Source organism: Vespa mandarinia, chromosome 1 (genome assembly GCF_050613455.1).
Source record: "Vespa mandarinia isolate Hongniang chromosome 1, ASM5061345v1, whole genome shotgun sequence".
NCBI classification, from domain to species: Eukaryota; Metazoa; Arthropoda; class Insecta; order Hymenoptera; family Vespidae; genus Vespa; species Vespa mandarinia.
In genome coordinates, this window is record NC_140810.1 from 18,825,001 (window position 1) to 18,835,000 (window position 10,000).

Below are 10,000 nucleotides of genomic sequence, written 5' to 3' on the forward strand. Positions count from 1 at the left end.
ATTATACTTCCATTCGATCGTTAATAATTTCGATTATACTTCAATTCGATCGTTTAAATTATTATTTATATAAGCTTTATTAAAATTAAATCAAGTTTATTTAATATCTGTACGATTAATAGATATGTATACATAACCTATACGCTTTAGGTCAGATATGCGCGCGTAAACGCGCAAAACAAATACGATAACAATTATCATCGTTAATATGTAATACAACGTAATATCATTCATTCATTCATCGTGGAGAATCGATCAAATGATTAATTCTTTTCCTTTCCTTTTTCCCCCCTTTCTTGTTTTTCATTTTCTTTTCCTTTTTTTTTTTTTTTTTTTTTTTATTTTTTCTTTTTTTATAAACTTCGATTAAAAATTAGCGTCAATTTAACGTATGGCATTAAAGCCGATTTATTTTTTTCCTTTTTTTCCACTTTCGAATAAACTAATCAATTGCTATCGCGTTGTTAGCCAAACACATAACTATTGTGGTTAATGTAATTGTTGTACTTGCCTCTCATTTTCTATCCGGTTTCCGGCCATTTCAACATTCGATGCGTAACCAATTATCCTGTACGAATAGATCGATGGTTTGTATCTAACACGTGCAAATAGGAAATACACACACAGAAAGAGAGAGAAAGAGAGAGAAAGAGAGAGAGAGAAAGAGAAAGAGAGAGAGAGAGAGAGAGAGAGAGAATTAGAAAGAGTAAATTTAGTGGTTTTACATGTGGTAACATAACATCGTATCAAATTATTCGTCGTTTATTTTACGCGAGAAAGAAAACTATATAAGGTGTTCGTAGAATTCGAGATGCCATCCATTGGGGCTGGGGGGTTACGAGGGGATGAGAATGGCTGGTGAATATATAAGGATATGAGGGATAGAGGGGATAGAAATAGGGGGTTGTAGTCGATCTAAGGGAAAGAAAGAAAACATGATAGTTGTTTTTCTTATCATTTTATTTTTTCTCCCTTTTTTTTTTCCTCTTTATAATAATAACCACTTGCAATTTCACTTTTTTTTTTTCACGATCGATATACGTAAATATCGAAGGGAATATGATTATCCCAGAAATGTAGATATACGTACTTATATAGAGACATAGAGATAGATACACACACACACACACACACAGAAAGAGACAAACAGACAGAGAGAGAGACAGAGAGAGAGAGAGAGAGAGAGAGAGAGATAGGAAGCCGAAGAAGAAGATGCAGAAGAGGATGCACAAGAGGAAGAGGAACAAGGGTGAGGAGGAGGAAGAAGGAGAAAACGAAGAGGAATCATGTTAGAAACGGCTGAAAAGGTTTATCGATAATTCATTCTCGGACTTACACTCGAACACTCGAACTGATTCGTAGAATTGATTCCGACTTCCTTTATGACGAAGCAGTAGGTACTTCGAATTAGTTCCCCGGTGCTTTTCGTATAATTTACGAGCGTTGAAATATCGTGCAACTCCATTTCGGCGAACGTAATCGTTTGCCGAAGGGTCTTTGCTATTTTATTTGGAATCCGTAGGGATGAATATTTGCGAGAGATTTTCCTAAAACGTTTTTGCCCTCTCCTCTTCCTCTTCCTCCTCCTCCTCCTCCTCCTCTTTTTCTTCCTCTCCCTCCATCTCCTCCAAACTTCTCGTCCTTCTCCCTACGTTACTGGGACGGGGAGAAGGGAGAATACGTAATACGTTTCTTGCGAGTACTACTTCCGGCCGGAATCGAATTTACTCCTCCATGCTATTTTATCAACGTGTATGCATGTATATGAAATTATGTTTTATTCTTGTACATATAATTTCGATGAAAAGATTTTTTATCGAAGATAAGGCAAGGAAAAAGAAGAAAGAAAGAAAGAAAATAAAGATATAATTTTTCTTCTTCCTTTTATCCCACCTTTCGTCTTCTATTTCCATTAGATTTGTCTGCGTACGCGTTTAAACGTACGTTATCTAATATAAATGCGAAATGAAATTGTTTCTCTTAATTTCGTAGAGAATTTTCTTTAAAAAGATTTTCGAATATATGTATAACAAATTTTTTTCAATAACTTTTGTGCATTAACTTGTATCAATATAAATATAAGGTGAAATTGTTTTTTAATTTTCTACAAAATTTCCAAAAAGATATATCCAAAAAAAGATGATATATATAGAATTTTTATTTATTTATTTATTTTGGATATTATTTTTATTCGACTTTCGGGCATATATTTATGCAAACATTAATTACTTTTAACATTTATAAATTTGTCAAAAATAGAAAGAAAGGAAAAAAAGAAAAATTAAAAATTGGAAATAAATTGTAGGAAATATTTCAAATTTTCTAGAATTAATTACTGTTTTGATTTTTTATCGAGTATACGTGCATGCGTATAAAACGTACGTACGTATATATATATATATATATATATATATATATATTTACGTGTATACGTGCGTATGCATACACATTTTTTTTTTTTTATTTTATTATAAAGCGGAAGGATACGACAGCAGAAGAAATATATATATATATATATATATATATATATATATATATAAATTTTTTTTTGCGAATAAATATTGACAAGTCCGAACAAATATTTTTCTCGTATATGTACACAAATGCATGTATGCATGTATGTATTATATATACTAGTCAGTCAGGTGATACTTAGTTTCGTGTGTCGTTCGACGAAAGAGAGAGAGAGAGAGAGAGAGAGAGAGAGAGAGAGAGATTTACTCAAAAAGGAGGAGCGAGTTTAAAGTACTCGATCGAACGTTTACATAGTTAACTTATTTGCGAGACTATATATGTTTATATAAATATTTTTATATCAATCGATCCTTTCCGATAACATTTCAGATATATCAATTTTTATTTCATTATTATTATCATCTTATTTCATATATTATCATTGCTTAATAGTAATATGTTAATTCGTTAATCGGCAAAGATTTTTTTCTCTTTTCGTAGATATAGATAAACGTGATTCGTATTAAATGGACTTTTTAATTAATCATAAAATTTATTTAGATAATGATAAATTGATAACTTCAATGATAAATTAATTAATAAATCTTAAAAATGAAAAAATCGTTAAGTATCGTTTAATAGTATGATAAATAAGTGTAATAATATTTTAAATAATTGCAAATTAGATTTAATTTATTTTTCTTTATTAGAAAATAAATCTAAAGTATTCGTAACGATTTAACTCATTATCTCTTGATTAACACATGCACACACACACACACACACATATATATATATATATATACAGAGTGATCCAATATAATCGACAATAACATCAGAGTTTTTAAATTGATGAATTATTTGTGAATTTGTATATTTGTTTTGTTTTATTTTGTTTTTATTAATTATTAATAAAAATAGATGAAACTATATTTAGCAAGGAATGTTTCGTGAATGACCAACTTTATATTTAATAGAAATGTCAAGAGAGCTTTTTTAAAGTACATCTCTTCGACGATTATTTCACGTCAAGGCATTTCCCCAATGCATTTTTAAGTTGTTTCATTGTAACGTGTTTTGAATAGGAGAATCCTTTGCTCCTTGGACATTATGGAAACAGGCATTGGATTCTTTCAGCATGATCGAGCACCAACACATGGAGCAATATCATCGATCACAGACACTGTAAAGAATTGTTTCCGGGGATTTTGGATAAAGATGTTGTTATGATCTTCAAATACTCTTGATCTCTCGATGTTATGGATTTTTCTGTTTGATCAATTTTTAAGCCAAAAGGAAAAGGAAAAGGAAAAAAAGAAACAAATCTTAAACGTTTCCAATTTCATAACCTTAATTTCATGTCCTTAAATAAAATATAATTTTTTCCATTCGTTTTATTTAATTAATGAGAAAAATTAAGAAAAAAAAAAAAAAAAAAAAAAAAAATAATAAAAACTTTATCTTGAAAAATATCGATTAAAAATGTTTAAAAACATTTTTAAATAACTGTTTACACTATTTAATATATTTTCTATAAAATATTATTACATAATATATATATATACATAATTGAGATCAGTATAAAAAAAAATTATTACGAACAATATTTGTAATAAACTTAAACTCAACTCTCGACATTTAATTATTTATATTAATATATTGTTATAAATATCGACCAAATCGTTGATATAACTGTATCGTACAATATTTGCCAACGATTTACAAAAAAAAAAGTTATAAACCAGATAATATAGATGCGATTAATATCGATTGTTAATTCATGAACTCGAATTATAGTTTCGAATTTATTGCCGATTTATTTAGGATCGTTTTTTTTTTTTTTTTTTTTTTTTTTTTTTTTTAAGATAATTCTCCATTGAAATGAGTTAAGGTTAATTAACGATTAACTTTCGGAATATCGTATGAAACGTAATAAATATGGGGAAAGAATTTAACTCTATTCATGCGAACTACAAAATAATTTCAAATTTTTAGATTTGGAATTGCGCTACGCACATAAGGGACTTTGAACAGTTCTCATTTTATACAGAACGAATAATTTGGATTCCTCAAAAAATACTGTATATTCTTTGAAGCCGCGTAAATAAATAATCAGTAGTTTTTAACTATCCAATTCTGTCATTAAAAAAAAAAGGAAAAAAAAAATTTATGAATCATATGCAATGCATCAAGTTGAGATCAATATTGATCTAGGATTTATTCCGATACTTCGTAAGCGCCAGTATTAGGATTAATTGGATTAATTATTTATTTCGAGTATATTTTAATATATTTGTCTATTTAAATAGAAATATTAAGAAGGGAAGTAAGAAAGTTTGCAAGTGTAATTAGCAAAGTGTGTACGTCATTTTAGCAAAGCAGGTGTTATTTAGGCTCGTCGGATTAACAAGTAATTCTGGGTTTAGCTTTAGTTGTCTATATCGAGGCACGTCGTCTGTTTAGAATCTCTAGACAACTACCGTTCTATTATATATATACATATATATATATATATATAGATATATGTATATATGTATACGTATATGTATATGTACACACATGAGTCCGCACGTACGTACGTACACATAGGTATATATATATATAGATACATACCTATGCGCGCAGTGACTTATTAAACTTCATCCAAGATTTCTCGCTTGTTTCATCGTGTAAATTCATCCCTTACGAATCATCCTGGGAATATTTAATAGGATATTACGAGGATAGTCTCTTGAATACGGAAATTTGCAATTCGCCCCGAAGGAATTCTCCATATATGGCTGGTTCTATTAGAAATCGAAGAGTGGTAAACCAAGAGAAAAATATAACAAAATTATTATTCTTCTCCCTTTACATATAGATATAGATGTAATCGTGATATATTAAAAAATAGTAATTATAAATTTATTAGCTCGATGAATTTTAAATTATTCCTTTTATTTATTTATTATTTATAATTGGTCTTTTTATATATATATATATATATAATAATAATAATAATAGTAATTATTAATACATTAAATCGATGAACATGAAATCATTTTTTTTTTTTTAATTTCTCAATATTCTCTCAGTGGTATATAATTAGAATATAAAAATATTATTTTTTTATCGTTTTCGAATTAAGATAAAAATCTGTACGTCTGTGCGTACATTTTGTATAAATATAATAAATTTTCTTCGTCCAATCGACGAACGAGGATTGTAATAAAAAGAAATAAAGAGAGAGAGAGAGAGAATGGTAGAGAGAAAAAGTATATTTGGCTGTTTTATCTGAAGAAGGTTTAAAATAGCGAAATATTTCTGTAGAGCAAACATAAATCGTAGATTTCTAATGGGTTATACACACGACCAACATTGAAACATATACTTGATCGGTGATCCATGTCTAAGGGAACTTGTAGTTGGTAGGGTACATACTATTCGCGCATCAGATAGTATGAAAGCTTTAACCTCGAACTGGCTTTCAGCCAATTTTGCATCGATGGTAGTTCGTACACGTTTCCGTAGAAATAAAAGAAAAGAACAAAAAAGAAGAAAAACAAGAAAAATGAGAAGAAAAAGGATAAAAAAAAGTTTGAAAAAGAAAAAAAAAAGAAGGAAGGAAGGAAGGAAGGAAGGAAGGAAGGAAGGAAGGAGCTGGTGATTTAATGCCATTGATTTGTAATCAGTACGTAAACATGTCCTATGACAATTTAATAAACCGATATGAAAACTCACTCTCTCTTTCTTTCTTTCTGTATCTATTTATCTATTTATCTATGTATCTATCTATCTCTATCACACTTATTTTCCTTTCCCTTTTTTCCTTTATCTTTTATCACCTGTAGGATGTCAGTATTTTCTTAAACGATCGTCCGAATGAATTAAAAATTTTCCATTTTTATCTTTTTTTTTTTTTTTTTTTATTTTTTTTTTCTTTCTTTGTTTTTTTTTTTTTTTTTTCCAAAGCTGTCCTCGTGACTGACATAATTAAATAAGTATATACATGGATGGATATGATTCGTACGAAAGACTTCGTTCGAATTAAAATTAAATAAATTGAAAATTAATAATAATATTTCATAATTTCTAAGTAGATATTTAAAACAAAACGAAATGAAAAAGAAGAAAGAGGAAAAAAGAAAAAAAAAAAAAGAAAAAGAGAGAATAGTACGAAAGAATAACATAGCTAATATAAAATGATTAAAATTTTCATCGGGTAATTTTTGAAAGATTGTAAAACGTTAATTTTCTGGTGTTAAAAGAAGGATAAAAAGGAAGATAAAAAGGAAGATAAAAAGAAAAGAAAAGAGAAGCAAGGAAAGAAACGAGACAATTTTACTTTCACTTTGAATCTTTCGTTAAGAGTTAAAGTATGAGATCAGGACGTTATTGGTCCTTACCTCGCGCTAAAGTCCTGGATCCTAGCGATCTTCTTTCCCTACAATTAGCCGTCACTAGGTACCGATGGGGTTTCGCGAGAATCCCCTTAAGACAGGGGAGATTTCACCGCCCGTAACCACCAAGCAACCGAGCTTAACTCCTGAAACATAATTAAAGTACCTTCAAGTTTTCCATTTTACGTTAATTCTAGCTTTTATCAAGACTAAAGCCGTATATATATATATATATATCTATATATATATATATATATATATATATATATGTATATATAAAATATATATAATATATATATATATATATGGTACACGTATTTTCAAATAACATTAACGATATTTTGTTTCGAGTTAATCACTGCGGGATTAATTAAATTTTAATAGTAAAAATTTTTCATGCATAGACACGCACATATACGCACGTATCATCACAAATATATTAACGTATATTCTTTCTCTCTCTCTCTCTCCCTTTTTGGCTTCCTATATTTTTACTCTTTTCAAATCGTTTTTCCTTTGGCAATGCAAATATTAATTCCATCGTTTAATTTTCAACATTCACCGATGATCGTTCTATTGCACATGCAAAATGTATATCGTTCGGTTCGCCAAATTTCTCTCGGAACGTTTTAAAAACTCTTCGTATATCGTTCAACGTTCATGTAGATACATACATTCATACATATATATATATATATATGTGTGTGTGTGCGTGTGCGTGTACGTGTATTGTATCTATATATTGTATGATGTACAAATGTTTTTCACCTTTCTAGCAGAAAATCGGTTTTATTTTTTTTTCCAAAAGTAGGAATTTCGGTGTCAAATTTTTTAACTCTCATCCTCGATCGTCAAGCTATTATATTTTATATCGTCAATCGATAGACAAATGTTTTACCATAACGCGCGAGATACCATGTACATATACATATATATATATACATATATATATATATGTATATATGTATTTGTATCTTTTTTTTTTTATTCAAATACATACGTGCGTGTATATCGCGCAATGTAAAACTTTTATTTTTATATTTTTGAAACTATACAAAAATCTGTATAAAAAAAAAATATATATATATATATATATACAGGTGAAAAAAAATTTTTTTAATTAGAACAATGAATTAAGTTAATAACGTAATACCCATGTCAATTATCTAGTTATACGTATACGTGGAAATGATCTAAAAAGGATAAAAAAAAAAGAAAAATTTCTTAAATAACTATGATAATATATATATATATATATATTTATATATATATATATATGGTGGCTGATATATAAACGATACTCGTTCGGATTTAATCTAGGTCCTCGATAACTCTTAATCTAACCTTTAACTTCGGTATCCACGATTGTTGTCTTTCGTTATCCTAGGGATCACGGAGATTTTCGAAATTCTCTGTCGTCTCTTAAGGACTGTAGATACTCGAGAGAGAGACAGAGAGAGAGAGAGAAATAGAGAGAGATAGAGAGAGAGAGAGAGAGAGAGAGAGAGAGAGAGATAAAGGAGGCTGGGGTCAGAAATAAAAAGGGGATTAAGACGGGAACCCTCCAGCGCCCCTATTCTTCCGTGTAATTGTAAACTTGGACTCGCGCTAGCCATAAATTTCTTGTGCTCTGGGCTTACTTTTCAAATTTATTATTCGCGCGTATACTACCCTCTATGTTTTACTCCCACTCTTAGAGTCTCACTCTCCTCTTCACACCCCTAAAACCAAGCCCTTATTGTCCGTGAAAAGAGTGGATCTTTGTTGTAGTTGAATTACCAAATAATTCTCGTATTTCTTCTCTCTCTCTCTCTCTCCTTATTTCTCTCTTTTTATTTTCTTTTATCATTTTTTGCTTTTTTTACGATTTTTATTTGTTAACTTTTATGTTTTGCTCTATTTAAATAAATAAATAAATAAAAAGAAAAAGACAGAACGAAATGCTTGAATTACTGATATTTCTTTCATCTATTTCTCTTTCCCTTTTGTTATTTCTTCTTCTTCTTCTTTTTTATTTTTTTTTTTTTTTTATTGTTTTATACCAGACGATGATATCGTTTATACGTAAACGAGCGAATTCGTTACGCTTCACTTTCGCTTCTCGTCCCTTTTATCGCACTTTCACCCAGCGCGCATATCTGCGAAATAAGATTACCGAGAGGAGGCAGGATCGTTTGTCCCTTTCTTTCTCATTCTCTCTCATTCTCTCTCACTCTCTCATATCCTTTTCCTTTTCAACGTATCATCCCTGTTTCATCTTCGTTTCATTCTCGTTTCAAGAAGAAGAAAAAATAAATGAAGAAACAGGAGAAGAAGAAGAAGAAGAAGAAAGATAAAATAATCACTTTTTGCTCCCTTATTCCTAAGAGATCATTCTTATAATATTGAAAAATGTAAAAGAGAATTGTTTCCTTTTTATATTGTAAAAAAAAGTTTTTCAAGATGTCTTTCATTTTTTTATTTATTTATTTATTTTTTTTTTTTTTTTTTTTTTAATTGTTTTAATCTATCGATATATTAATGCCGGAGAATCTTAGATCATAACTTTCGTTTCCTTTTATGTATACATTATAAATCTCATATATATATATATATATATATATATATATATATATCTTTCTTTCAGTATCGACGTATCCTTGAAACTCCACCGAGAATTCCCATAGATTTTCTTGGAATAAATGGAAAAGCGTATTTTAGAATTTCCTAGAGTCTCGAGGATATATAGCGGCGACAGAACGATGCATCCAGGGTTGGAACGTGTACGAAACGGTTTCTTTTTACTCCCCTTTCCATACACCCATCCACCCATTCACCCACCCACTCACCTTGGGTTATATCCCCTACTCTTTCTCAAAACCGTTTCAAAAGGTTTCTCTAACTGTGGACCAAGAGGAGGATCTCTTCGCGCGAATGAGAACGTAAATATCCTGAAAAATAAAAAGACAAAAATATAAAAGAAGACGAACGAGATAGATAGATAGATAGAGATAGATAGAGATAGAGATAGAGAGAGAGAGAGAGAGAGAGAGAGAGAGAGAGAGAGGATGATAGTAGTCGAAAGCTTCCAAGGATGATTTAAGCTAACTCCAACCTAACTACCACACGATTTTACCGTGCCAATAAACATTTCTCGGCAAAGAAACGAAAAGGAAATGGTTTGCCGT

General features: G+C 29.6%; 1 protein-coding gene across 1 annotated transcript in view; it reads left to right on the plus strand.

Moving 5' to 3' along the window:
• rho-6 (serine protease rhomboid 6) overlaps positions 1 to 10,000 on the plus strand; it is a 125,255-nt gene that overhangs the window by 1,073 nt on the left and 114,182 nt on the right. The window lies entirely within an intron of this gene.